Here is a 27,637-nt window from a genome sequence, read left to right on the forward strand (position 1 = left end):
GATGCCAAAGAATGAAACCCAGCTTGGCTGGGAGGGGTTCTTGGTGACCAACTACGGTCCTAGCATTCCTCATTTACTTCCTTACACCGTTCATGCAAAATGAACCTGGCCTGCGTCTTCCTCTCCTTCCCGGCAGGCGGGGGCATCAGAGTCAGGAGTCCCCAGGAGTGGGTTGCAATCAAGAGAAGCCAGGTCCTCAGCCTTTTTGCTAGTTTATTCTTCACCGATAACCTGTTTTGACATGGCCCGAAAAACAGCGGAGTCCTTCACTGTGAGTCACTACGGACAGACTGTTTGAAAGAGTGCTGGGCAGGCTTACAAGGGATCTGAGAGTCTGTTCTGTTCGTTCAGTTTATTCGGGAGCCAGAATGAATTGTCTTTGCCGGTAGAACCTGGCTCAGGCCCCTGTGGGCTTTCGTCTGCCTGGGTCTCCGGCAAAGAGGCATGCTCAATCCTGTCTTCCACAAGGGGCGGGGCTCCGGCTGCTGGGCTGGGCGAACTGTGTCAGTGCTGTATCTCCTCTAACTTTTATTCCTCCTAATTCTACTGTTTTACACGACTGAGGTGGTCTCCGACCTCGAAGTAAACCTCAGGGCTGCTGAACTGTATTTTCTCAGGGAAGAATAGTATGTTCTACCAAAAACAGAGGCCCTGCATATTGTAGCAGACGAGCCAGAGGTAACGGTGGGGTATGAGCATAACCAAATGGTACAAGGACTGGTTTCTGTCACACAGCCCTTACCGTGTCATAGCAGATTCTCTCAGCCTGAGCAGACTGCAGGACCTTGGGCCTGGGCATCGCACTTCACCGTGGTACTTACTGAAATGGAGGGCTGCCCGGATGCCCCCTGCTTCCCTCGCCCACTTCCCCGTGGTGGTGTTCCTAAGAGCACCCCTCCCCCATCAAACCACCTGTACTTAAATCTCTGTCTCAGGCTGTGTTCCCAGGGAGCCCAACCCACGACAGCCACCCTGTGGGCTCTGAGCAAACGTTCTCCGGGCACACCGGACCGCACGTCTTCGGACGCCCCTACGGAGGCGTGTTGCTCCTGGTCTCCCCACTTGAGACAGGAGACCCAATGGGCCCCAGCCGGCACCCCCACTTACACGAGCGGGGAGTGCAGGAGACTTAACGGGCTATGGGTTAGACCATCGATCAAAAGGAGATGACAACCGGGAGATAAATTCTTCTCGCCTCTCTCATGGTCCATTGTGAGCAACAGGAATCACGTGGTCTTGCTAAAGAGGGGCCTTTGAGCGATGGTTGGGCCCCATGATAAATGGAACCACCTCTGTGACTGTTGCCGCTCTTTCCCTCGATTTCCCTGTTGTGTTTTTAACCGGAGCCACTGTCGACTTAAAAATTACTGTAGATTGCTTAGCGTTGAATTTCAATTTCTTAGCGGCCCTGATATATAGAGAGTAGCTATTTTTTAAAGTTTGTTTATTTAATAATTAATTAATTAATTAATTTATTTAGAGAGCACAAGAGGGGAAGGGGCAGAGAGAGAGGGAGAGAGAGAAATTCCCAAGCAGGCTATCAGCGTGGAGCCTAAACTCACAAACCACGAGATCGTGACCTGAGCAGAATCCAAGAGCCGGACACTTAACCGACTAAGCCCCCCAGACGCCCCCCAGAGTAACTATTACGGAAGCTTTCACTATGCCAAATCGTTCAGATTGGAAAGTATCAGAAAACAGAATTCTTATTACTCCACTGTGAGAGAAACACAGCCCGTATTAAAATCAGAAGACTTTGGCAGGGAATGTTTTTATAATAAAACTTTGTGACTTTGACAATATGGACTATGTCCACCAAAAACATGTCGTCAAAGTTGCGAGTACAAGTGGTTATAGCCTATTTCAGTTCTATTTTTACATTCACCTAAAATCTAGATATCCCCCAATACCGTTATGTGTGATTCCCGGTCATTTTGGGTGTATTTCAATTTTTTTTGTTTTTCTTCCTCCCCACCTGTGATGGATAATTTTATGTGTCAACTTGGCTGGGCCACAGTACTGAGATATCTGGTCAAACATTATTTTTCTGTAAATGCCCTTCTATGTATGAGATTAGCATTTAAATCAGTAGGCTTTGAGTAAAGCAGATTACCTTTCATAAGGTGAGTGGGCCTCATCCAGAGAGTTGAAGGCCTTAATAGAAAAAGAATGGCTTTCCCGAGCAAGTAGATATTCTGGTAGTAGGACTACTTTTGGATTTGAACGGAAGTGCTTTCCTGAGTCTCCAGCCTGCTCTCCTACCCTGAAAATTTTGAACTTTGCAAGTCTCGACAAACACATAAGCCAATTGCTTAAAATAAATCTCTATATACATACACCCTGTTGGTTCTGTTTCTCTAGAGAACCATGACTAATATTCTACCAAAGAGCAAACTAATTTAAGGTTAAAAGTCAAACAAATTTTAGGGCATTTCCAATTTTATATTCTGTAGTAACTTTACTTTTAACAGATTAGTGCCCACAAAAATTCACAACAAGCCTAAGACATTTTTCCAACCCAATTTGGAATGTATGAGAGAGAATTTCTTAGTATTAGCTCTCCAAGTTTTTTTACACATATTTCTACACTTGATCTTAGCCAAAAGGCCGAGAAGTGATATTATACACAAATTTCTAATACCTTTAAATGTGTTGGTTTCCATGAAAAGATTTTAACATTAAGTCTCCAAACGGAAAACAGTTCAAACTTATATTGTGAGACTTTTGCTTTTTTAAAATCACCTTTTCCTAGAGAAGCCACAGAATCTGAGACCTCAGTATGAGGTTCTAAAACAGGCCAAAAGATGGAAAAAATTCCTCCTAATGTTCAGCTAGGAAAAATATCGTGTTGACAAGCATTGTTCAAACCATAATGCCATTTATTAACGAGTGGTCTGTATACGCTCTTTCCCATCTCTTTTAGCTTTGGTCAAACAAATCTCTTTCCAAAACAAACTTATTCCTGAAATACGGGAAATAATGACTGAAAACACACAGAAATAATGACTGAAAACATAATTCAGAAAAATACAATGTGATAAATAATGATTTTCTTGTTGATTCCATTGTGCCCACTGTAATTCGGTACAGTTGAGGACTATCAGCCATCCTGGAAATAATAAAACTTAGTTTTCAAAATTCTCGCACATTTAGTCCAAACACTGCAAACTATTTCTCCTGCCAGCTCACACATACGCACTTGTTTCATAAAGAAGTTGTAGGAAAAAAAGTAGGTTAGTAAGAAATAAAACTGGTACATTTTCACTCAAATAAACTGATATTTTTGAAAATCAGTGTTTCTGCTCAATTAGCTACCAACGCCATTGATACAGTTCTTTGATCTCAAGGATTTTTTGATCCTTTGATCCTTTGATCTATACTGTATAACTAACTATACTGTAACTGATTAGTTTCTTAATGTTTTAGGTAAGATGACCTCTCATTAGCACGTTTCCAGTGTGTGTTCATTGCGTCAACTTACACGCTCGCCTCCCCAGAAGGTGCACGCCCTTTGCCGTCTAGTGTAGAAGGTGGTTGCATGGAATTACGTTTGCACATTTCCCTGGGAGCCAACACTTTCCTCCAGGCCACAGCAAGTTCCCTGGGTTTTCTGGCGAGCTGGCCCTTTGTCACTTCTTCCTCTGCCGGTGAAGCCAGGTGCCGTCTCACAGGGACTCAGCTCCCCCCTCTCCCGCTGAAGTCCTCGGTCACCGGTTCAGTCTCCGTTGCCCCAGGATGTGTTTACGGACGCATCCCCGACCTGCCTTGGAAGCCATGGTTCCTTTTACTATGACGGACTATTTCCATGGCCCCCCCTTCATCTGCTTTAAACGTCCTCCACTCCCTGCAGTACTTGATCAGTCTTTTTTCTTTCTTTCTTTCTTTCTTTCTTTCTTTCTTTCTTTCTTTCTTTCTTTCTTTCTATTTATTTTTTTAATTATAATTATTTTTGCTTTATTTTTTTCAATATATGAAGTTTGTTGTCAAATTGGTTTCCATACAACACCCAGTGCTCATCCCAAAAGGTGCCCTCCTCAATACCCATCGCCCACCCTGCCCTCCCTCCCACCCCCCATCAACCCTCAGTTTGTTCTCAGTTTTTAAGAGTCTCTTATGCTGTGGCTCTCTCCCACTCTAACCTCTTTTTTTTTTTTCCTTACCCCTCCCCCATGGGTTTCTGTTAAGTTTCTCAGGATCCACATAAGAGTGAAACCATATGGTATCTGTCTTTCTCTGTATGGCTTATTTCACTTAGCATCACACTCTCCAGTTCCATCCACGTTGCTACAAAGGGCCATATTTCATTCTTTCTCATTGCCACATAGTACTCCATTGTGTATATAAACCACAATTTCTTTATCCATTCATCAGTTGATGGACATTTAGGCTCTTTCCATCATTTGGCTATTGTTGAAAGTGCTGGTATAAACATTGGGGTACAAGTGCCCCTGTGCATCAGCACTCCTGTATCTCTTGGGTCAATTCCTAGCAGTGCTATTGCTGGGTCATAGGGTAGGTCTATTTTTAATTTTTTGAGGAACCTCCACACTGTTTTCCGCAACCAATGGAATGGGAAAAGATATTTGCAAATGACATATCGGACAAAGGGCTAGTATCCAAAATCTATAAAGAGCTCACCAAACTCCACACCCGAAAAACAAATAACCCAGTGCAGAAATGGGCAGAAGACATGAATAGACACTTCTCTAAAGAAGACATCTGGATGGCCAACAGGCACATGAAAAGATGCTCAACGTCGCTCCTCATCAGGGAAATACAAATCAAAACCACACTCAGATAACTCACCTCACGCCCGTACTTGATCAGTTTTAAGCCACCGGAGCAAAACCCATTCAGTCGCCCTCAGGATCCGCAGACTCCGCTGTCCCTCCTCTGTCCTCTTTAAGCTCCCTACGGACCTGGCACAGCCCCCTTACGAAACAGGTTAGTGCTGCGCTGGAGGTCAAATAGCATCACGGGTTGACCAAGGGCGGGGCTGAATTTCTGTAAGCATTCTCCCCAGCCAGGGCTGTTCCCCTGGCCTTCCTCTTGGCCTAGCCTTGCAAAAGGTCCATCTTTCCCTCTGTGCTGGCTTTTAAACCACTACCGCGCCTTCAGGCGTTAACTCCAAGATTATAATTTCCAAGAACAATCTTGGACTTCCTTCCCTTACAGGCCCCCTTGTTCTTCCCCCCCCCCCCCCCACCCATGTCCACACCTGGCCCCGTAGTCGATCGCGTGTGCACCGCCTGCTGAGTGAGGTGCTCCGATGGGGGGTCCGATGCCAGGCCGGTCCTGGCCTGCCTCACCCTCCCGGGCATGGGTCCGTCCAATGCTGTGCAGCCTCCGGCACCCCTGTTCCAGTTATCTCGGCTGGGGCTGCTCCTGCAGTGAGGAGGGGAGCACATCCGTGACCGCAAGGTTTCGGGGGAGGGCGGTTCTCCTGAGCAGGGACCCCTGTGCCCCTTAGCAACAGCGGTCACTCGCAGAAGTCTGGGGGTGGGTACAGCAGCCTGCCGCGGGGGGACCCGGGGGAGGGCGCCGCACTGGACATTTTCTGACCCTGCAGGAAGGCAGCCGTGAATCATGCGAGTAGGTAGGCCTAAAAGCACTTGAGCTCACGGCCAGGCAAAGCCCACGTGCTTTGTGTTTTCAGCACGGGGCGGCTGGGGGGCAGAGACAGTGTCCACCTCATGTGACTGGTCGGTCTGAGCCCTGGGAAGCCAGTTCTCCAGCCGCGCACACCTTCTGCCTTTCCCCCAACTGTAGGGATGATCACTGATGTTCTCCACGGTTCTTCCTCTGAGGGTGCCGGCTGCAGGTCTGGCTTGAAGCACGTTTCCAGAGAGGAGGGCGGGCAGCTAGGTCACTGTCTACAAGAAGGGAGGGCTAAATCGAATGATCGGTCTGAAATGTGTCATTCTGCAGCCCGCTAGACCCAAAAGTGCTGTGGATAGGCTGCGGGAAGAGGGCTGGCGGGGGGGGGGGGGGTTGCTGGTCTGCTCCTCATTTTCCCACTGTGCTGTGGTCTGGACTGCAAACTGAATTGCGGGGTCCACTCCTCAGGTGTCCCCTGCCGCCCTCGCTGGGACCCCGAGAGAGCAATCTGACGTTTTTCGGAAGACTGCTTTGTGGTAGACGCTGGGCTCAATTCGTGAGTCTGACTTTACGGACGAGGAGATGCAGAATGGGGGTGTTCAAGCGGCATATTCGAGAACAGACCATGGTAAGAAACCCCGAGCCAAGGTTCACACCCAGGCCCAAAGCTGCGAGATTTCTGCTAACCCCTACTGCCCTCCATTGTGAGTTAAGGCAAAAAGCTAACTCAGCGTACTCCCCCAAATCTGTCCCCAATGTGTGTTCAGTGGAATAACTGTACTTTCTCAGCCGGAACACGTTGGATGAAAAGCCTGAGCATAAGGCAGAGGTTGGCAAACTTTTTTGTAAAGGGCCAAACAGTAGATGTCTCAGGCTTTGCCAACCTTCCGCTCTCTGTCCCAGCTACTCAACTCCGCTGTTACACTGTGAAGGCAGCCATACGGCAGACAGTGAGGAAGCAAACAGGTGTGGCTTCACTCCGGTGAAACGTTAGGACGCTGGTATTTGAATTTCGTATCATTTTCGCTTGTCACAACACACTTCTCCTTTCCCCTCGCAACCAGCAAAAAATGTAAAAACTACCCTCAACTCCCAGGCTGTACAAAAATAGGAGGATGGCAGGATTTGAATTGGCCTGTGGACCACAGTTTACGCACACACACACGCACACACACACAGGATGTTTCATGGCACTTTGAGCACTGAAACTCCTTGAGTCTAGAGAGATTTTCCTCAGGCCGAATTCTCAATCTTCAGGTATCACACAGTAGTGACATATCAGTATTTCAGACGATGTATAGGACATTTAAACATGACAGCCACAATAGGGAAAAAGCCAAGAAATGATGGACACGAATAAAACGTGCGATGGGCTGAGCTGCAGAACACAAGTTGTTATACGCAGGTAATGTGTATGTGATTTGTTGGGACAATACTAGCTTTATGTATATGCCGACTTTAAAACCTAGTCTCAACTAGCACCTGTGTGTTTTATAACAATTGATTTTTAGGGCGATTATTTGAAATAATCAAGCTTGAATAGGGGGATTCGTGTCAAATGAGTGTGAGAGAAACAGGCCTTTGAACGGATTCAATTATTTGCTCCTTGGATGTTTCGGAGTGGACTAGGTGGTTAAAAAAATAAAAGAGAAAGAAAGAAAAGGGTCTTATAAAAAAAAGTGTTATGAATGACTGAGTGACAAAGTATTGGCTGTGGCTGGGAAACCGTTGGGGCATCTGGGAGGTTCAGTCGGTTGAGTGTCTGACTCTTGATTTCAGCTCAGGTCATGATCATGGTTCGTGAGTTTGAGCCCCGCATTGGGCACTGACAATGTGGAGCCTGCTTGGGATTCTCTCCCTCCCTCTCGCTTCCTCCCCCCCCCCAAAATAAATAAATAAACTTAAAAAAAAGAATTAATGATACTATCACTTAGTATTTGTGTAGTATTGTGTTATTTACAAAAAAGCTTCTCCCTGTTGCGTTTTGCTTAATGCGCCTCCAGTCTTGCCATGGTAGGTGTCTCACTAATTTAATAATGAAATCCCAGCAATTCGCAAGTAATACATTTAGTCGCGTATGTTTAGGACAAGAACTCAAATATTTTCTGATTCTTAGTCCGGCGTTCTTTTCCCTCTACTTTGGGATGTTGCTGGATAGTACATGAAAAGGCAAGTTCTAGAATTCAACTAGCTGAGAAATGTTGAGATGAACCGGTGTCTTTGCTTCAGGACGCCCCAGAACTTTTCATAGGCTGATGTGAAATGTAAATTGCCAAAAGGGGACCATAGGATGGGGTGTTTCCCAAATTTATTTGGTTCTAGAATCCTTTTTAGGAGCATAGGGGTCCAGAGCGTATGTTTCGCGTCGCCCTAGGTGAGGGTTAAGATTGGACAAAGTACCTAAACCTCCCTCAGCCCCTGAGCCCGCGTGCATAAAAACGCATTATAATGTTGGCCTTTTCATGGAGTGGCTGGGAAGGGTCGGTGTGTGTGACACAGAATTGCTTAATTACCTGTAATTGTTAAATTACATTGGTACCCGTTTCTGCTACCCAAAAGAAATCCAAAGAGGACCTTCCTTTTCGTGGCAGATTTTATGTAGGTCTTTTGTGAATCCGAAGTGAACCTTCGGAAAGTAAGGGACACTCGGCTTTATGCTCTTTCAGTTTATGATTTAAGATTTCGTGAGAGCGCTCTACTTTCGGACAGCGGGGAAAACGTGTCGCTGTTTTACAGTCGCTCGCGTATCTAGCGCGCACACCGTCAAATCCAACCTCTTTTTCAAAGATGAAGCAGTTCAGGGAAGTGAAATGATGTTCTCAAGGTCATGCGACCGGCGAGAGGCACAGCTGGAAGGCAGCAGGCTTCAAGGGCAGAGCTTTGTTTGTCATTACGAGAAAACTGAAACCAGATAGCACTTTGATGTGGAAACTGGAAGCTGGTGGTCTTTGCCTCGATTTTTAAAAAAGATAAAACGAACAACTGAGTATTTGGCAGGAACGGGACGACTGGCTGGTATTTTGTCCACCTTCTGTCCGAGGGATGTGTTGTCCTCTTTGGTGAGATTGATTTGCAACTCCCTGCTTTGCTACACCACTGATCTCGATGTAACTATACAATTTGGGGAGAGTTGGAACCAGGCCATTTTGCCAGAAAATGATTAAGACAAACTCCAAGAATATTGTGAACTTTATCCGGAAAATCAATTCTTCTAACAAGGAAGTGAATCGCTATTGATTTTTTTCTTCTTCTCTAATTGGACTCGGAGCCCTGATAGCTTTTCATACGTGGTGACGGTTTGCTTTCAGCAAATGCATTTTTCACTTTGCAGTGGAGTGGAACAGGCTCTCAAAAGCCTGTGGCACTCTCTCTTTCTCTTTGTTGTCCTGCTCTCGAAGGTTAACATGGAAGCTTTTAGACCTCCGCTGTTTACAATGACATGATGTTCATTAGGCTTTTTGCTGTCCTTAATGGGCAATCTCTGCATTTCTGCAAGTAGATACATGGGGGTGAAGAAGGGTAGACTCCGGGCAGGTGATGCATCATGAGAAAACAGCTGAGAGGTAACTAACATGATGAGAAAACAGCCACGATGTAACTAACATGATTAGTGAAGCAGCAAAGCCACAGCTTGCAATACAGATGCTTACATCAACGCTCTGCATCGTTTACAAGCACAACAGAGTGGTAACAGTCCTGGTGGAAGGTGGGCATAGGACAGGTGGTTGCTGGCTGAGCTGCTGGAGAGGGGGGTGTCTCCCACCAGGGCGGTGCGCCTTGATGGATGCTGGAAGAACTTAGGACATTCCTGGGCGTGTGCCGTTGGAGAGAGGCGGAAGGAAGGAAGGAAGGGGGTGCCCCCGAATCTCCCTTGGCTTGCCTCCAACTGATTTCCCTCACTTCCTTCCCTTCTTTTGTTTCTCTGTATTGTTATTTCAATTCACAATCTTGGCATGATTTGATAGATTTAGTTTCTGAGATGTATGTTGAGTTTTTTGTTTTTTAGATTTATCACTGGATTCTTCTAGCTCTTGGGTTTTCCCATCTTTTTGCTTCTTTCCCATTTTCTTTTCTTCTTTTTTTCTACTCTACTGTGCTGGAAAGGGTTAACTCGGCAGGCCTGGCTTGCTCCAGCCTTGTACGTGCCCAAGAAAGACCCAGTGGCTGGTTCCTGGGAGAATGAGCAATGGGTCCTTGGGATATTCTGCCTGATGAGAGTGTTGTTGGGTGCCCCGGCCTCAGGACTCACAGGGTAGATAAGGTAAGTCACGCGGGGGCCACAGGCGGAGCCCCAGTGAAAATCGTAGACACCAAGGCTCCCGCAAGCTTCTCGGTTGGCAAACCTTTGCACGTGTCCTCAGACACGTTGCTGGGAGAATTAAGCCCAACTACTAACTCCACTGGGAGAAGACAGCTGGAAGATTGCTTCTGGGTTTTCCCGGTCGCTACTCCCTGTACATTTCTCTTTGCTGATTTTATTCTGTGCTTTCACCATAATAAACCATAACCACGAGGCCCACAGGTTTTGAGTGCCATGAGTCACTCTAGTGAATCGTGAACCATGAGCAAGGTTTTGGGGACCCTTGACGCACTTGGATTTTCATTTTCATTTAAAAAAATGTTAATTGTCCTCTGATTCTTAATCCTTAACTTTTCCTTTTCTCTTCCTTAACTAATATTCTGGCACCAGTTTTTATGCTCTATTGGTTTCGCATTCGTATTATATGCTTTTATGCCTGATCAGCTTTTTATCTTTTCTTCCTAAGGTTTTATATAAAGTACATCATTTTTTGCTACTGGATTTATATGTTTGCTGTTTTTAAAATTCTCTTCTAATCATTTTAATTTCCTGTTTTGTTTCCAGTTTCCAGTTTTACTTCTTCTTAATCTCTCCACTCTGGTTATTGTTTCATTGTATTTGTTACAGCCTTTCATCTTACCTGTGTTTTGTAATGCTTAAGACTTGTGGTTACACAGAACAGCAAGAAAGCCAGGCTGCAGACGTGGCTTGGAGAAAACTAGACAAAATCGCAGAGAGGGCACGGGACACTCTCTTCCTCTTTGGTTGTCCCTGAAGCCACGCTTGCATCTCCCTATTTGGTATTCAACATCTCTTTTCAAAGCTGGCTTTCAAAATTCCTTCTTATGTCAAACTTGGGAGGTTGCTATTTTAATAAGTCCTTAAGAACATTCCAGATGGAATGTTCAGAGCAAATTGAGAAGGTAGGACCTCCATGAAACAAATCTAATTAGGGTGCTATGTAATCACAAAAGTTAAAAAGCAAATTCAGGGGCACCTGGCTGGCTTAGTCCGTTAAGCGACCGACTCTTGATTTCAGTTAAGGGGCGTGAGATAGAGCCCTGCGTTGGGCTCCAAGCTGGGATGGAGCCTGCTTAGGATTCTCTCTCTCTTTGTCTCTTTACCCCTCTCCCTTCTCCTGCTGGCACACTCTTTCTTTCTAAAAGAGACAGACAGAGAGAGAGAGAGGGAGAGAGAGAAATCATTATTATTCAAGTTTGGGAAATATCTGAGAATAGAGCAAACCCACAAAAAGATGGATCATAAGAGATATTATTAATATTATTTACATTTAAATATGATAAGGCTTGGAGGACAAATATACAAGATCTAGTATCTATGAAGACACACACAGAGGAGGAGAGAGCGGCAGGTGATGGATGGAAATACAAAGCAAGAAGAGCCAGGAGTCAGAGAAGGAGGAGGAGGAGTGGATATTGCTGTGAAGCTGAAGGAAGGCAGGTTTTTTCAGGTAAAGGAGCCCATCAAGCGCACGTGAGGACACCTGCCAAGGTCATGTTTATGATACTTTATGCATTCTCTAGAAAGTAATAAAAATGCAAGGTTGCTGAAAGGACTTGGTAAAGAAAAAAAGCAAACTAAAAAAATAGAAGAAATGAACAATTAAAAAGCACCAAATCAAGGAAGTAAAAGACACCAAATGGATCAAGAAAGCCAAATAGGTTTTTCTGGAAAGACTTAAAAATAAAATGTTGGCAGTCTAGGAAATTACAAAACAAATAGATAGCAACAATAAAAGGGGGGAAAAAAGAAGGGAAATACAGACCAAAGTAAATTAAAAAATTCGGATAGAATAATATGTACAACATATAGAAAGTTTTCAATTATATACGTGGTTTAGTCTTGTTGCCCGTAATAGGATAGTGTCAAAGAAATAGTTGCTGTAGGGGCGCCTGGGTGGCTCAGTCGGTTGAGCGTCCGACTTCGGCTCAGGTCATGATCTCATTGTTGGCGGGTTCAAGCCCCGCATCAGGCTCTGTGCTGACAGCTCAGAGCCTGGAGCCTACAGATTCTTTCTCCCTCTCTCTGCACCACCCCCCTTGGCTTGCATTCTGTATCTGTCTCTCTCAAAAATAAATCAACATTAAAAAAAATTTAAAAAAAGAAATAGTTGCTGTACCTAGAAACCACAAGGAGGATCAAAGGAAAAACATACATGTGAAAATTCTAGGACATGAAAGTCACATACAAATTATATTTTAATACTTTTATAAGAAATCTTTAGAGCTCTAGTTTAGAAGTTAAAAAACCAAATGTATTAAAATAATGATAGGTAGGGGCGCCTGGGGGGCTCAGTAGGTTAAGCGTCGGACTCTTGACTTCAGCGGAGTTCATGATCTCATGGTTCTAGAGTCTGAGCCCCATGTGGGACTATGTGCTGACAGTACTCACCTCTCTCTCTTTCCCTCTCTTTCTGCCCCTCCCCTGCTCTCTCTTTCTCTCAAAATAAATACGTAAATGTTTAAAAATGAAATGAAATGAAATAAAATAAAATAAAATACAATACAATAAAATAAAATAAAATGAAATAAAAAATAGCTATAACTTGTCAGTGGATACACATTGCCCTACTTTGTTTCTCTTTCTCTACGGCAGGTGAGCACTTTAAATCAATGTCATCCAACGGGGTGCTCCAGCCTTACCCCTAGGTCCTGGGATTTTTATAATGGTATTTTGTCTCTGGATACTTGCTAGTTGGTTTTCTTGGTGGTGGGGCAGGGGGAGGGTGGGGTGGCTGAAGATTCATTTTGATTACCTTACCTGAAAATTTTCATTCTTTTTCTATTTTATTGAATGACTTTGTCACTTATGAATACAGCCGTATTTTTTTTTCTCATTTGACTTATTGAGCCAACGACTTACATTAATAGACTACGTAATGTTTAGCCATTTTTTCGTTAACGGGAGGAAAGTGCTATTGGGTTCAAGTGCTGCGGGTTTTTGTTTGCTGGTATTCTAATGGATATTTTGTACCAATAGTCACGAATTTGGTCAGGTTTCTATGTTGCTGTGTTTTAGTTTACCTTTTATAGGTTGGTATTCAAATAGGGTTGTTTAAAAAGTATTTTGGAAATGTTTCTTTCTTTTTGGATACTCCGGAAAAAATTTTGTTTGCATTGTGTTTTCCTTAAAGGGTCGAGTGGTTTCAAATTCCTAAATTCTCTGTACCTGGTGGATATTGGCCGTTGGTCTTTAACTTTTTTCATAATTTTTATAATGATACATATTTTAGATACTAAGATGAACAGCTATGTACTCATGACCCAGATTAAGAAATAGAATGTTACTGTACTTTAGAAACTTCATGTATGTCTCTTTAATTTTATTCCACTTCCCCCCCTTAAGTTAACAATTTCTTAAATGTTGTGTTCATCATCTCCTTGGTTTCTTTATGGTTTCCACACGTTTTTGTCTCCTCAAGCTAAGTATTGCTCAGTTTTTGCCTGCTGTTGTACTTTATATACAGGGAACGAAACCAAGTACATTCTTCTAGGATGTGCATTTTTCCTGTAAGTTCTTAGGTGCCATCTGTATTGATGCGTGTGGCTGTAGTCCATTCATTTTCATATGTGCCCCAATTTGCTAATCCATTTTGCGCTGGATAGATACTTGGATGATTTCCAGTTTTTTTCCTGCTTTGAACATTCTTGTACGTCTCACTCAATGAATGTTTTTAAGTTTAAAAAAAATTTTTTTTTAATGTTTATTTTTGAGGGAGAGAGAGAGGGAGAGAGGGACAGAGCATGAGTGGGGGAGGGTCAGAGAGAGAGAAGGAGACACAGAATCCCAAGCCGGCCGCAGGGTCTGACCTGTCAGCACAGAGCCCGATGCTGGGCTCGAACTCATGAGCCATGAGATCATGACCTGAGCCGAAGTCGGATGCCCAACCGACTGAGCCACCCGGGCGCCCCAAGAGTTTTAATAGAGTATGTAGCTGGCCATGCAGTTGTGTTTGTGGTTGTATATCAAAAATGTCAAGAGTGTTTTATAAGAGCACTTTAAATTTTTTTCCAGTGACATGGAGTGAAATTGTGTCTTATTGTGCTTTTGATAAGAACAAATGAAGTTAAAACTTTTTTTTTTTTTTTTACCGTATGTTTGTTCGCCACTTGGATTTCCTCATCTGTTTTTATCTCTCACACATTTTTCCTTCCGAGTTGTCTAATTTTTTTCTTACTTTGTTTTCTAATTATGATACTATTCCTCTATCAGTTTCTGCTTTTGCAAACATATTCTGCCTTTCTTACTATTGTTGGAGGTCGAGAACATGTGACCCCAGCTGACCCAGGAGCTGGACCCTGACATTCAGAGGCTGCTCACCTCATCCACTGTCCTTGGAATGAATGCTGCATCTGCCTTTTCCACACCAGGAGCTGTTCCAAGGTCATAGCCTTAAGGGAGTAAGGTGTTTTGGGGACCATCTGGACGGAATATATGACTGGGTCCCACCAAGGCCTGTATGCAAACCTTTAGGATTGTAGCAGTGGGTGCAGAGCCCTCCTGGCCTTGAAGTTCCCTTCCTGTTCAACTTGCCACCTCCCAACCTGCAGGTGACTGTCTCTTCAGTCTCTCCCTGCCGCATGTGTACGCGGGCCAGTTTGGAAACCAACACTTAGATAGAACACCTTATTTTTAATGCAGTTGATTTTATATGTCTTTTCATTGTGGTTTGTTCCTTTTTTATATCTTAAACCATATTCTACCCAGAGACCTATGTAAGTTTAAAATATTTTACTTTTGTTTTAACATATTTAAGCCACTTAGAGGTGTTTTTAAGTAAGTTACATGATTAGCACACATTTCCTTTCTCCCTCCCTTTCTTCTTTCTTTTTTCTTTCTTTTTTTCTTTCTTTCTTCTTTCTTTCTTTCTTTTCTTTCTTTCTTTCTTTCTTTCTTTCTTTCTTTCTTTCTTTCTTTCTTTCTTTCCCTTCTTCCTTCTTTTCTTTTCTTTTCTTTTCTTTTCTTTTCTTTTCTTTTCTTTTCTTTCCTTTTTTCTTTCTTTCGGAAAGGATCCATTTTCTAATATTTTAAAAAAATTTTCGTTAATGTTTATTTATTTTTGAGAGAGACAGAGACAGAATGCGAGTGGATTGGGGCAGAGAGAGAGGGAGGCACAGAATCCGAAGCAGGCTCCGGGCTCCGAGCTGCCAGCACAGAGCCTGACGCGGGGCCCAAACTCACCAGCTGTGAGATCATGACCTGAGCCGAAGTTGGACGCCCAACCGACTGAGCCACCCAGGCGCCCCGTCCATTTTCTAATCTTTAAATAGATATCTAATTTTCCCAGGGCCATTAAGACATCAATCATTTTCCCATTGGTCAGAAATGCTTTTTGTGCAACATGGGAAGCTTCCACATATGTGAGAGTCTCTGTATGTCTGAAAATTCTCTCCTGTTGTTTATTTGCTATTCTGTGCTATTTGTCCATCTTGGTGTTTTTAGCATATTGTCTTAATTATTGTAGCTTTAAAATCCATCTTGATTTTTAATAGGGCAAGTCTTCCTCTTTGTTCTTCTGCAAAATGTCTTAGCTGTTCTGGCTCTTTGGTTTTCCTTGTAAATTTTATAGTACCTGGGGGTAGGGGCAGGGCTTTGGGATTTTGGTTAGAATTGTATCAACTCCATTAGATAGTTTGGGGTATTGACATCTTTACGGCATTGGTTTTTCTTATCCAGAAACAAAATACGCATCACTGTTTATTCAGTTCTTCTTTAATGACTTTCATTAAAGTTTTATCCAGTTTTCTCTGAAAATTAACATTTTAATGGTATTTTTCTAAGTATATTATACTTTTGATGCTTTTATAAATGTTTTAAAATTACATTTCAATTACATAAAATTACATGCAATTGTTCACTGCATATAAAATGTGACACTGTTTTCTTGCTAACCAGTCTTGCTAAAATCTCTCATCTCTTTTAATAACGTGTTTGGGTTTTTCAAATGTGCAGCTCCGATCATCTGCAAAAGCGTCAGCAGTGTGTCCTCTTTTCTGATCATTACCCGCTTTGTTTCTTTCTTACGACATTGACTAGGACTTTGGATAAAATACAGAGTAAAGGAGTTGATGGCGGTTATCATTGCCTTGTTCCTAATCTGAGAGGGAATGCTTTGGACATTTCAACATAAAAGAATATATTTGTTCTATTTTGTTTTTTAACATACGGTGTGTTAGTTTGCTCGGGCTGCCATAACAAAATACCTACCATCCATTGGGCGGCTTAAACAACAGAAATTTATTTTATCCCGGATCGGAAGTCTGAGATCAAGGTGCCAGCAAGGTTGCTTTCTGCCGAGGGCTCTCGCCTCGGTTTACAGAGGGTTGCCTTCTCCCTGGGCTCACACGGCCCTTCCCTGTGCTCCCGCATCTCCTTTTGTGTCCAAATTTGTGTCCAAATTTGGTATCTCCTTTTGTGTCCAAATTTCCTCTGTTACAAAGACACCGATCAGATCGGACGTAGCTTACCCTAACAGCCTCATTTGGATTCGATCACCCCTTTAAAGGCCCTTTCTTCAAATACTCACATTCTGCGGTACCGGGATTAGGACTTCAGTGTGAATTTGGGGACACACCATCCAGCCGATAGCATGTGGTTTCTTTCTTTTATTCTTCTTTATCAAAAAAACAAACAAGTAAATATCATGAATATATGTTTAATTTCAGAAATGCTTTTCCTGCATCTGTTGAAATGGTCTATATTTTCTTTTTTAAAAAATACATTGTTAATTTCACTAGTAATTTCTAATTTTCATATTTTCTTTTTTTAAAGTTAGCTCTATGTCTATTCCACATTTTGATATGTAGTATTTGAATTATATTTTGCATCTAAATATTTTTCTAATTTTTATATTAATTTCTGCAAGTCATTATTTATTTAGAAACGTTTCTTAATTTCAGATAGATATGTGTGTGTATATATGTGTATATACTTTTTTTCATTACCCTTTTAAAAATTGTTTTCTAGTTTAATTGTTTGGTGATTGGAGAACACATTGTTTCCAATGCTACACATTTTTCACTGAGATTTGTCTTGGGGTATAAAGTATTCTATCATTGTAAATTGTGTGTATGAAAAAAATGTGTGGCACCTAATTTTCTATGTCTATTGATTAATCTTGTCAACATTGCTGTTCAAATTGCCTACTTAAAGTTCTGTTTGTTTTTTGGTTTGCTTAATCTGTTGTTTATTGAGAAACTGATGTTAAAATCTCCCATGACGATGGTGAATTTTTTAGTCTCTCCTAGCGGAGCTGTTAATTTGTACTTTATATATGTTGAGTCTCTGTCATCAGGTAAAGTTTACTTTGACTTGCTAAATAAAATATTATTTATTTTAGATATTATTTATTTATATAATTTATATTAATAATATAATAATATACTATTATTTATATTTATATTATGTATTTACATTTAAATGTGTAGCGATTTATTTTAGATATATTAATCTATAAAGTAAGGAGGACAAAAAAATGAAGTAAAATTACCTTTAACTATTTTCCATAAAAGTGTATTAAAACTAGGTTTCCCCTTTTAAATCTTAGTCAAATTAGAATCCTATTTTCAAAACTGTAACTTCATATATAGTTTTCAAAGATCCAAATCCATAATGATACTAAAATGGGATTAAGTGTACTATGTAAAATTACAATATATCAACATATCAAATGAAAGTCATCAGCATTAAAATGATAAATTAACAAAACCATTGCTGCCATTTTGACATTAGCACAAATCTCTATGACAGAAACACAAGACAAAACAAAACAAAAAAACCAAACCAAAAACAAAACAAAACAAAACAAACAAAACCCGATGAGGCTTATATAATTGTTTTAAAGAGGTAAACGCACACATAATAGAAACACAAAATTCTGCTGCCCACTTAAAAAAAAAATCTATAATCTCTTTTTCCAACTGTTTTAGGACATTTATAAAAAATGCATTACGAACTGAAGAACAAGGAAAATCCCAATTAATGATAAAATCCAGAAATTATACGGTGGTGCCATCATGCAGATGTTACCACCATGTGCAAAGTATAGCAAAATCTAGGGAAATCTGAAGATCTAACATGTATTTTCTATGAATTATGATAAAGGGGCTAAAACTAGGACATGTAAGCTATGCACTCACACATAATATTTTGTCCAGTATATAGTTAAACATTCAATGACACAATATTAAGAAAATGCGGTCATGTCCAAAGGGAAGAGCAAACCTTCTAGAATGAAGTCAACGTTGTATTTCTATGATTCTGCCTATTTACTTATAGCCTCTAATGTTCAGGCACAAATAGTAGGGCTCATCCATCACTGCTTTTAGGCTTTTGGCCACATACTTACATACATTGATCTTGCTTTATCCTCTGTGCCATTTCAGTCTAATTTGTGTTGAACAGTAGCCAGATGTGATATGGGACTGTGGAGGTGAGGTGGCTGTGACCACAGTCGTTCTCCTTGGGATCCCAAGTTGGGATAACTGGGGTAAACCCTGGGAGTAGCTGAGAGTCAGCAAAGGACCCCAACACCTCCTCAGCAAAACCACCACCTAAATCCAAAATAAGTTAGCCAAAATACGTACGGCCACAGTTGAACGTTTGTTTGAAGACAAAATCGTTTCTTTTCGTGCCTTCAATCAGCCGAAGAATTTCATGTACGGCTTTATTATTTCAGATTTTTAGATTTAAATCTCTTGCTCACAACACCCTCTGTGACACTTGGACATCAGCTGTGTTGGCTTTGTCTGTGTTTACAGAGCAGATAAGTCACGTTCTCTTTGATTTAGCACAGCTGTGTGGCAGCAAACTCTTGCAGAGCCAAAGTAAGGAAGGAAAACTACCCATAAAACTAGAGCACAACAAAAATATTAAAGTTACAGAATCTTCTGTGGGTTGCTCGTGGAGTGAGAGATCATCTAGTTACAGAGATAATGAGGGAAAAGTTGCTTTTCCAAGAAAGACCCACTTATCTGTACAGCATGAAAGCTAGAAAATCTGTTGCCTTATGCTTAGAAAAATGAAAACAGGCATAATTCAACAGAGAACATCTGAAACTGAAAAAGGCTTTGCGAGTCTACCATTTAAAAAATGTTTTATTGAACATACGTACATATATAGAAACGTATGTATTTATTCTAAGTGTCTGCATCATCAGATTTTCACGAAATGAACACAGGCACGCATCTGGCACCCAGATGGAGATATAGAATATTGCCAGCATGTGCCTCCTTCCAGGAGATACCCTCTACCTCCCAAGTGTAACACTCTCCTGGTTTCTAACGGTACAGATTAGCGTTGGCCGTGTTTCTACGCGCTGAACTGAACCACACGTACGTTATGCAAACGTACCTGGAGTCTGTTTCCCAACATTTGTTGGTAAGAATTATTAGTGTGATGCATATCATTGTAGACCCTCTGTTTTCATTGTTGTGTAATATTTCACTATCGTCGTGTAATATTTCACTATATCAATATATAACAATTAGTAACAGGTGATTGGCGTTTGGGTAGATACTCTCCTGTTCAATTTCCTGGAAGAGTTTGAGGAGAACTGGTACTAACTATTCCTTCATGACATATTTTGTAGAAATATAAATGAAGCCATGGACCTAGGAGTTTGCTTTGTGGGAAGATTTTTAACTACAAATTCAGTTTCTTCGTTACTAGACTATTCACATGATCTTTTACATCTTTTCTTGTTGTTGAGCAATAAAGACCTTTATTACAGGACCAAAGACAGGAGGGAGGGCGATTCACTTGCCTTTTCCGGCTCTGATTTTCCTCACACAGAACTCTAGCTCCTTGCCCTCCAGCTCGTAGCCGCGGCCACACTGGTCTTGACGAGATGCACGCAAGAAGCTTGCCCTGCTGGAACTGCCTCTCCAGAAGGTGCTGATTTTGGCATTCTTTTGCCTTTCATCAAATGTCTTCTGAACTTGCTTTTATCGTTTTTTGCTTGAAATCTCTTCCTCCTTGGGAGTCAGCTTGGCCCCCTTCTTGTGGCCCGGGGGCAGTGCTGGAGGGACCCACGCCGCTGTGGGTAGGGTGTGCCGTCCTCCAGCACCTTGCAAGATCTTCACCAGGGGCTCCGTGCTCACCAGTTGGCTGCTGGATGCATTGTAAATAACAGGAACAACCTTTGTTTTGTGCACAACACCGGGAGCCCCAGGAGAAGTCCCCACATCCAGCCTCCAGGCGCGGGACTTCTTTCTGCCCCCCCCTCCCCAAAGCGCGGACTGTGTGTATGCTGGGGGGTCCCAGCGCATACCTCTGCTTCCTGTGGTGGGGCTTTCTCTTGCCACCGGTCTTGTGGCATTTCTGCCACTTGTCCCCAGAGATGCCCATTGCTCTCGTGCTGGCTGCCGAAGTGTATCTGTTGCATCTTGGGTGAGTTTTGGTACTATGCGTCCTTAAGGAATTTGTTAATTTCATCTAAATTATTGAATTTACTGGCGTAAAATTGCAGAAAATATTCCATCATTATTCTTTTAATATCTTTAAAATATTCCATCGTTATCCTTTCAAAAGCTTTAGTGTCTGCGGCGACAACACTTCTCTCATTCCTGAAATTGGTAACATGCGTCTTCTCATTTTTACTTCTGATCAGTCTGTTTAGATACTCATCAACTTTGCTGATCTCCAAGAGCCAGCTTTTGGTTTTACATTGTTTATCTCAGGTAACATTCTTCTCTCTGCGTCAGCTTTGATATTAATATAGTCATCCTTTCTTTCGATTAGTGTTAAAATGACATACTTTTCATTGCAACTTTCACCCATTTGTGTCTTTATATTTAGTGTTGCTTGTAAACAGCATATCACTGCATCTTGATTTTATGTATTTATTTTGAGAGAGAGAGCACGCGTGTGTGGGGGTGGGGAGGGGCAGAGAGAGAGGAAGAGAGAATCCCAAGCGGGCTCTGCACTGTCAGCTTGGAGCCAGATGTGGGTCTTGACCCACAATTCATCAGATCACGACCTGAGCTGAAGTCAGACACTTAAACTGAGCCACCCAGGTGCCCGGCCTCTTGATTTTTTAAAATTATTTTTTAAATAACATGACATATAACATTATATTATATGATATTATATGATATTATATTATATCACAACATTATATTAACTTCAGGTGTACAATATGATGTTTGTTACATAGAAAACAAAATGATCACCACAATAATTCTAGTCGACATCCATCACCATACAGAGTTACATTTTTTTTCTTGTGATGAGAATTTTTAAGATCTACTCTCTTCACAGCTTGTAAATATACAATATAGTATCATTAACTAGATCTTGATTTTTAATCCAATCTGACAATCTCTGGCTTTTAATGGGGTATTGAGCTCATTTGCATATAATGTGATTATTGATATGATTAGGTGCAAAACTATCATCTTGCTTTTTTTGGTCTCATCTGCTCTTTGTTACCCCCTTTTTCCTTTTTCTTTTCTTTTTTTTGCCTTCTTTTGGATCAGTCGAATACATTTTATGATTCCCTTTTATCTGAGTTGATTGGTTACTTATAACTTTTTGCTCTATATTGTTGATTGCTTTAGGGTTCTAATATACCTCTTAATATCACAGTCTATCTTTTTTTTCAAGTTTTTATTTAAATTCCAGTTAGTTAACATACAGTGTAATATTAGTTTCAGGTGTAGAATTTCATGATTCCACACTTACATACATCACAATAAAATGCTTCTGCGCAGCAAAGGAAACAATCAATAAAACCAAAAGGCAATCTGCATCATGGGAGAAGATATTTGCAAATGACATATCTGATAAAGGGTTAGTATCCAAAATCTATGAAGAACTTATACAACTGGAGCCCCCAAAATCAAATAATCTAGTTAAAAAAATGGGCAGAAGACATAAATAGACGCTTTTCCAAAGAACACATATAGATGGCCAACAGGCACATGGAAGGAGGCTCCACATCACTCATCATCAGGGAAATACACATCAAAACCACAAGGAGATACCAACTCATGCCAGTCAGAATGGCTAACATTAACAACAGTAAAGAAACAATAGGTATTGGCGAGATGCCAATCTCCAAAGGGGAACCCTCTTACACTGTTGGTGGGAATGCAAACTGGTGCAGCCACTCTGGGAAAATCTTATGGAGGGTCCTCAAAAAAGTTAAAAATAGAACTATCCTATAATCCAGCAATTGCACTACTAGGTATTTACCCAAAGGGTAAGAAAGTACTAATTCAAAGGGATACGGGCACCCCAATGTTGATAGCAGGACTATCAACAATAGCCAAATTATGGAAAGAGCCCAAATGCCCATCGACTGACGAATGGCTAAAGAAGATACACACACACACACACACACACACACACACACACACACACACAATGGAATTAGTCAGCCGTAAAAAGAATGAAATCTCGCCATTTGCAATGACGTGGATAGAGCTAGAGTGTATTACGCTAAGCAAAATAAGTCAATCAGAGAAAGACAAATACCATATGCTTTCACTTATATGTGGATTTCCCAGTCTACTTTCAAGTGACATTCTATAACTTCACATAGTGTATAAAAAGCTCACAGGAATTTACTTCCACTTCCCTCTCCTGGCTTTTCTGTTATCATTGCCATACATCTTACTTGAGCATGTTATATACACAATATTAAGCAACATATAAATAATATGTTGTTATTTTTGTTTCTGCAATCAATTTAACTTTATAGAGATTTAAATAATGGAAAAACATTCTCATAAAATTACTCAGGTAGTGATCTTCTCTGGTGCTCTTACTTCCTTTGGGCTGGCTCTCGTTTTCAATCAGAAGAACTTACTTTAACCCTTGCAACACAGGCCTGCTTGTGATGAAATCCTTTAGCTTTTGTATATCTGAAGTAGACCTTACCTTATCTCCATTTTTGAAACATTTTGTTGGGCATTGAATTATTCTGTGTTGATAGTGTTTTCTCCCCTTTAATTACTTTATTTTTTTTTATTTTATGTTTTTTAAAGTAGACTATACCTTTTGTCTTTATTTTATTTTGAGAGAGAGACAGAGTTGCGAGCAGGGGAGGGGCAGAGAGAGAGGGAGACACGGAATCCGAAGCGGGCTCCAGGCTCCGCGCTGTCAGCCCAGAGCCCGACGTGGGGCTCGAACCCACGGACCGTGAGATCGTGACCTGAACTGAAGTCGGACGCTTAACCCCCTGAGCCACCCAGGCGCCCCTCCCTTTAATTGCTTTAAATATAATGCTCCCCTCTCTTCTCCCTTGCATTCTTTCCATATTGGTTGCATACCATCGTTGTAACATACCATACCATAAAGTCCGGACTTGAGGCAACACAAACCCCTTGTTTTCCAGTTCGGTCAGTCATCAGTCCTGGGTGGGTTTCACGGAGCTGAAATCAAGGTGTCGGCGGATGGTGTTACTTTCTGGAGGCCCCAGGACAGAGTTTCCTGCCCTTTTGGCTCGTTTGTAGAATGAACTTCTTTTCGGCAGTGGGTGGCGTCAGGCTTACTGTTTTCTTGCTGGCTCTGAACTCAGAGCTGTTCTCTGAGCTTCCAGAAGTCGCTGCCCTCCTTGGTTTGTGAGCAACGTCCTCCACCTTCACAGCTAGCTCGGGTCCCATCCCGAGTTAGAGCCAGGAAGATTTCTCTGGTTGTAACACGTGATTCGATTGGGCCCGCCCGCATAAACCAGGGTTCTCTCTCGATCTCCAGGTCCTAACCTTAATCACATCGGCACAGCCTCTTTTGTCGAGGTAAAGGGATATACTCATAGGTTTAGGAGTTAAGGGTACGGAAATCTTTGGGGCGCTATTATTCTTCAGACCGGTTCCAGTGAGAAATGTTTGTCATTCTTCTCTTTGTTCCTCTGTGTATAATGTGTGTGTGTGTGTGTGTGTGTGTGTGTGTGTGTGTGTGTTTTGTTGTTGTTGTTGTTCTTCTGGCTTTTTTTTTTTTGGTGGTTGTTGTTCTGGCTTCTTTTAAGGTTTTTCTCTGTATCACTGGTTCTCAGCAATTTGATTAGGGTTTCTTCATGTTTCTTGTGCTTGGAGTTTATCGAGTTTCTTGGGTCTTTACAGCTTTCATCACATTTGGAAAAATCAGTTCATATCATTTTCTTGTTTCCTCTGTCCTTTCCCTCAATATATATTGTAATGTTTGGGGGCCGCAGAACTCACTGAAGGTGTTTTCATTTTTTGATGGTTTCTGTCTGTATTTCCCTTTGGATAGTTTCTGTTGTTATGTCTTAGACTTCACTGATCTTTTTTACTTTTTTTTTTTCTGGCAATATCTAATCTTCCATTAAACTCATTCAGGGTTTTTAAATTTTTTTCATCTAGGTCATCAGACTTTTCATCTCTAGACATTCGAATGGGATCTTTTTACCTTTTTGCACACCTGGAATTCAGTTTTAATAACTTTGATCTCCTTGTCTGCTATTTCTAATATCTTTATCAGTTCTATGTCAGTTGTGATTAATTTTGCTCCTCATTGGAGTCATCTTTTCCTGTTTGTTTGTTTGTTTATTTGTTTGTTTTTGCAATGCCTGGTAATCTTAGAATTGATGTGAGCCATTCTGAATTTTACCTTGTTGGGTACTGGACGTTTTTGCATTTCTGTAAATATTCCTAAGCTCTGTCCTGGGACAGTTATCTGACTTACGAACAGTTTGATCCCTTTATGTCTTATTTCTATGATTTGTTAGGTGGGACTAGGACGGGAGCAGCATGTAGTCTGGGGCTAATTGTTCCCTACCACCAAGATGAGAACCTTCTGTGAATTCTGCTTATTGCTCTGTGAAATAGGAGCTTTTCTAGTCTGGCCGGTGGGAGATCGTCTCAGCTTTGGGTGGGAGAGCCTGGTTCCCCTCCAATCCTCTCTGATGGCTCTTCCCCGGCTTCTGGTAGTTTCCTCACATGCCATGGGATGATCTCTGCTGAACAGATAGATGGTGGGATCTTTGTAAGATATGCATGTTCTCTCTGTGCAGCTCTCTGTCCGTGACTCTGTTCTGCAAATTCTAGTTGCCTCGATCTCACAAGAATATCCGGTCCATCCCCTCAATTTAGGGAGCCTGCTGGGCTCTGCTTGGATTCCCTCCTGTACCACATACTGGAAATGTTCTCTCTTTTTATTTATTTTGAGAGAGACAGAAAAAAAACACGAGCAGGGAAAGGGCAGAGAGAGAGGGAGAGACAGAACCCCAAGCAGGTTCGCACTGCCAGCGCAGAGCCCGATGCGGGGCTCAAACCCATGAAGCCGTGAGACCACGACTGGAGCCGAAACCAAGGGTTGGATGCTGAACTGACTGAGCCCCCCAGGCGCCCCTGGAAACTTTCTCCAGGTTGTAGACTAGGGCCGTTGTGGGGCTCAACTGATTTGTTTTCCCTCTTTGAAGGATCACTGTTTACGTCACCTGCAAGGTGTCTTGGAAACTGTTGTCTTATTTATTTTATCTGTGTATTTATTTTTAATTTTCAGTTGTTTCACAAAGCAGCATACATCTGGTATGTTTACCCCGTCGTTCTCAGAGTCAGAAGTAATCCTACGAATTTCTAAAATAACCATCATCCACACCTTTCATTTATAGAGATCTTTGATCTATTCCCCACCGGCGTATCTGTGCATTCATCCATCTATCTTTATGAAATGGGATAAAATTTTATGCTTTAGTTTTTAATTTTTATGCTTTTAAGTTTTATTTATTTAAGTAATCTCTACACCCAACGTGAGACGACCCTGAGATCAAGAGTCACATGCTCTTCTGGCTAAGCCAGCAAGGCACCCTGAAACTTTATGTCTTAAATGGAATGAAAGCACAGGTAAGTGTAAGCATAACGTAAGTATCGAGGTGAGAGTGACTTAAGTAGTCAGACTGTCAGGGGTTGGATTATTTCAACGATGGACAGAGGGTCACGGATCTTTCAGGAATTCTAATGAAGGAAGTCCACCGGAGGGTTTCCTATCACAGAAATAACATCTCTTTCAGCATCATGGTTGTAACTCACATTGTTGTCTTTATTGGAATATCTCAGGTCCTCGCTAGCATTGACATCTTCTTCCCAGTAAATACACACGTTTCAGAGGAGTATAGAGTATATGTGGAAATATGCTCTGAGTTGCTCTAAATATCATACGAGGAAAATTATCTAGGTTCTTCTTACATTCTGTGAGCATGAGAATGTTTTTCCTCTCAATTCTTCCGTACCACATTAAATTGTCCCTCAGTTTCTACCGGTTCTTAAATCTGGAGACTCCTGTCTCTAACAGTCCTGATCCACAAATTGCTATTATCAATTGACACAATTACAGACACGAAGTCTTTTTTTTTTTAATTTTTATTTATTTTGAGAGAGAGAGAGAGAGAGAGAGAGAGAGAATCCCAAGCAGGTTCCACACTGTCAGCACAGCACTGGATACGGGGCTCGAGCTTACTACGAACTGTGAGATCATGACCTGAGCCGAAACCACGAGTCCAATGCCTAACCGACGTGAGCCACCCAGGCGTCCCATCTCATTTTTTAACCTTTGATGAACTTCTGGTTTCAAAAAGATGATGTAAAGTTGGTATTGTCTGTCTATTTTTGTATTCGTAAAAACTAGGACAATAAGAAATAGAAAGACAGCCTCAGTGTTTGATGGAACTAAGATACACCTGAAAACTTGCACCGTAAATAGGCTAAACAACTCTAGTACGACAGAGGTGTGGGACGCTTCAGAGAGAGTGCTCACGAAAAGCCAAATCAGGGTACTTCCCTATGTGTGTGCCAGGACTTTAGTACAAAACTAACAATCCCTCGTTTGTCACAGCAGGTGCTGGGTGCCTGATCTGGCCGCAGGATCGTCCCTAGATTTTCAATGGTACCAAATCTGAAATACTTAGGCATTTATGCAGGAAACTGTGTGTTCATGAGGCGATTTTAAAAAGAGAGGCTCACAGTGGGAGTCACAGATGCCCATCTTGGTGGTCTGGGAAGAAGTTAAGGCCACAGATTTGCATTCCCATCCACAAAACGCTGTTTCATGAGAACTCCTCAAAGTCAGGAACATGATGCCCTTTTCAATCAGCTGCCTGCTTTTAGCCAGTCCAGGAAGAATTGATCTCATTCACTTGTGAGCAATTAATTAAAAGGACCCCAAACAGATCTTTCACAAAATGCTACCAGTGAAACAAAAACTACCACAACAGATGATTGAAGGAATGGGAGAAAATTACAAATAAAAAAGATTTATGTTACATTGGCAGACATGAAAACTGTCATCAAATCTATCTCCCCAAATTAAAAAAAAATTAATGAAGCAATTGTCTCTGTAAGCACAGAGACAAAAGGGATGAGGAACAGAGGATAACAGAAAAGGATAAAATGTAAGTTAGATAAATGTAGGAAATATAAATAAGAAAAAGACAATCTAATTAAAAATGGGCAAGGGGCACCTGGGTGGCTTAGTCGGTTAAACGTCTGACTTCGGCTCAGGTCATGATCTCAGGGTTCGTGAGTTCGAGCCCTGCCTTGGGCTCTGTGCTGACAGCTCAGAGCCTGGAGCCTGCTTCTGATTCTGTGTCTCCCTCTCTCTCTCTTCCTTTCCCCCCACCTCAAAAATAAATAAACATTAAAATCTTTTTTAAAAAAATTGGGCAAGTGATTTGAACAGGCACTTTAAAAAAACAGGGTATCCGAAGGGCTAATACTCATATGTAAAAAGATCCATGAAAAGGAAATTTAAAACAAGTTG

General features: G+C 41.7%; 1 pseudogene; it reads right to left on the bottom strand.

Annotated features, from left to right (window-relative positions):
• Nucleotides 1-19,674: 19,674 nt before the first annotated feature.
• Nucleotides 19,675-20,266, bottom strand: LOC102970232 (annotated as a pseudogene).
• Between the last annotated feature and the right edge of the window lie 7,371 nt (nt 20,267-27,637).

This window comes from Panthera tigris, chromosome C2 (genome assembly GCF_018350195.1).
Source record: "Panthera tigris isolate Pti1 chromosome C2, P.tigris_Pti1_mat1.1, whole genome shotgun sequence".
NCBI lineage: Eukaryota > Metazoa > Chordata > Mammalia > Carnivora > Felidae > Panthera > Panthera tigris.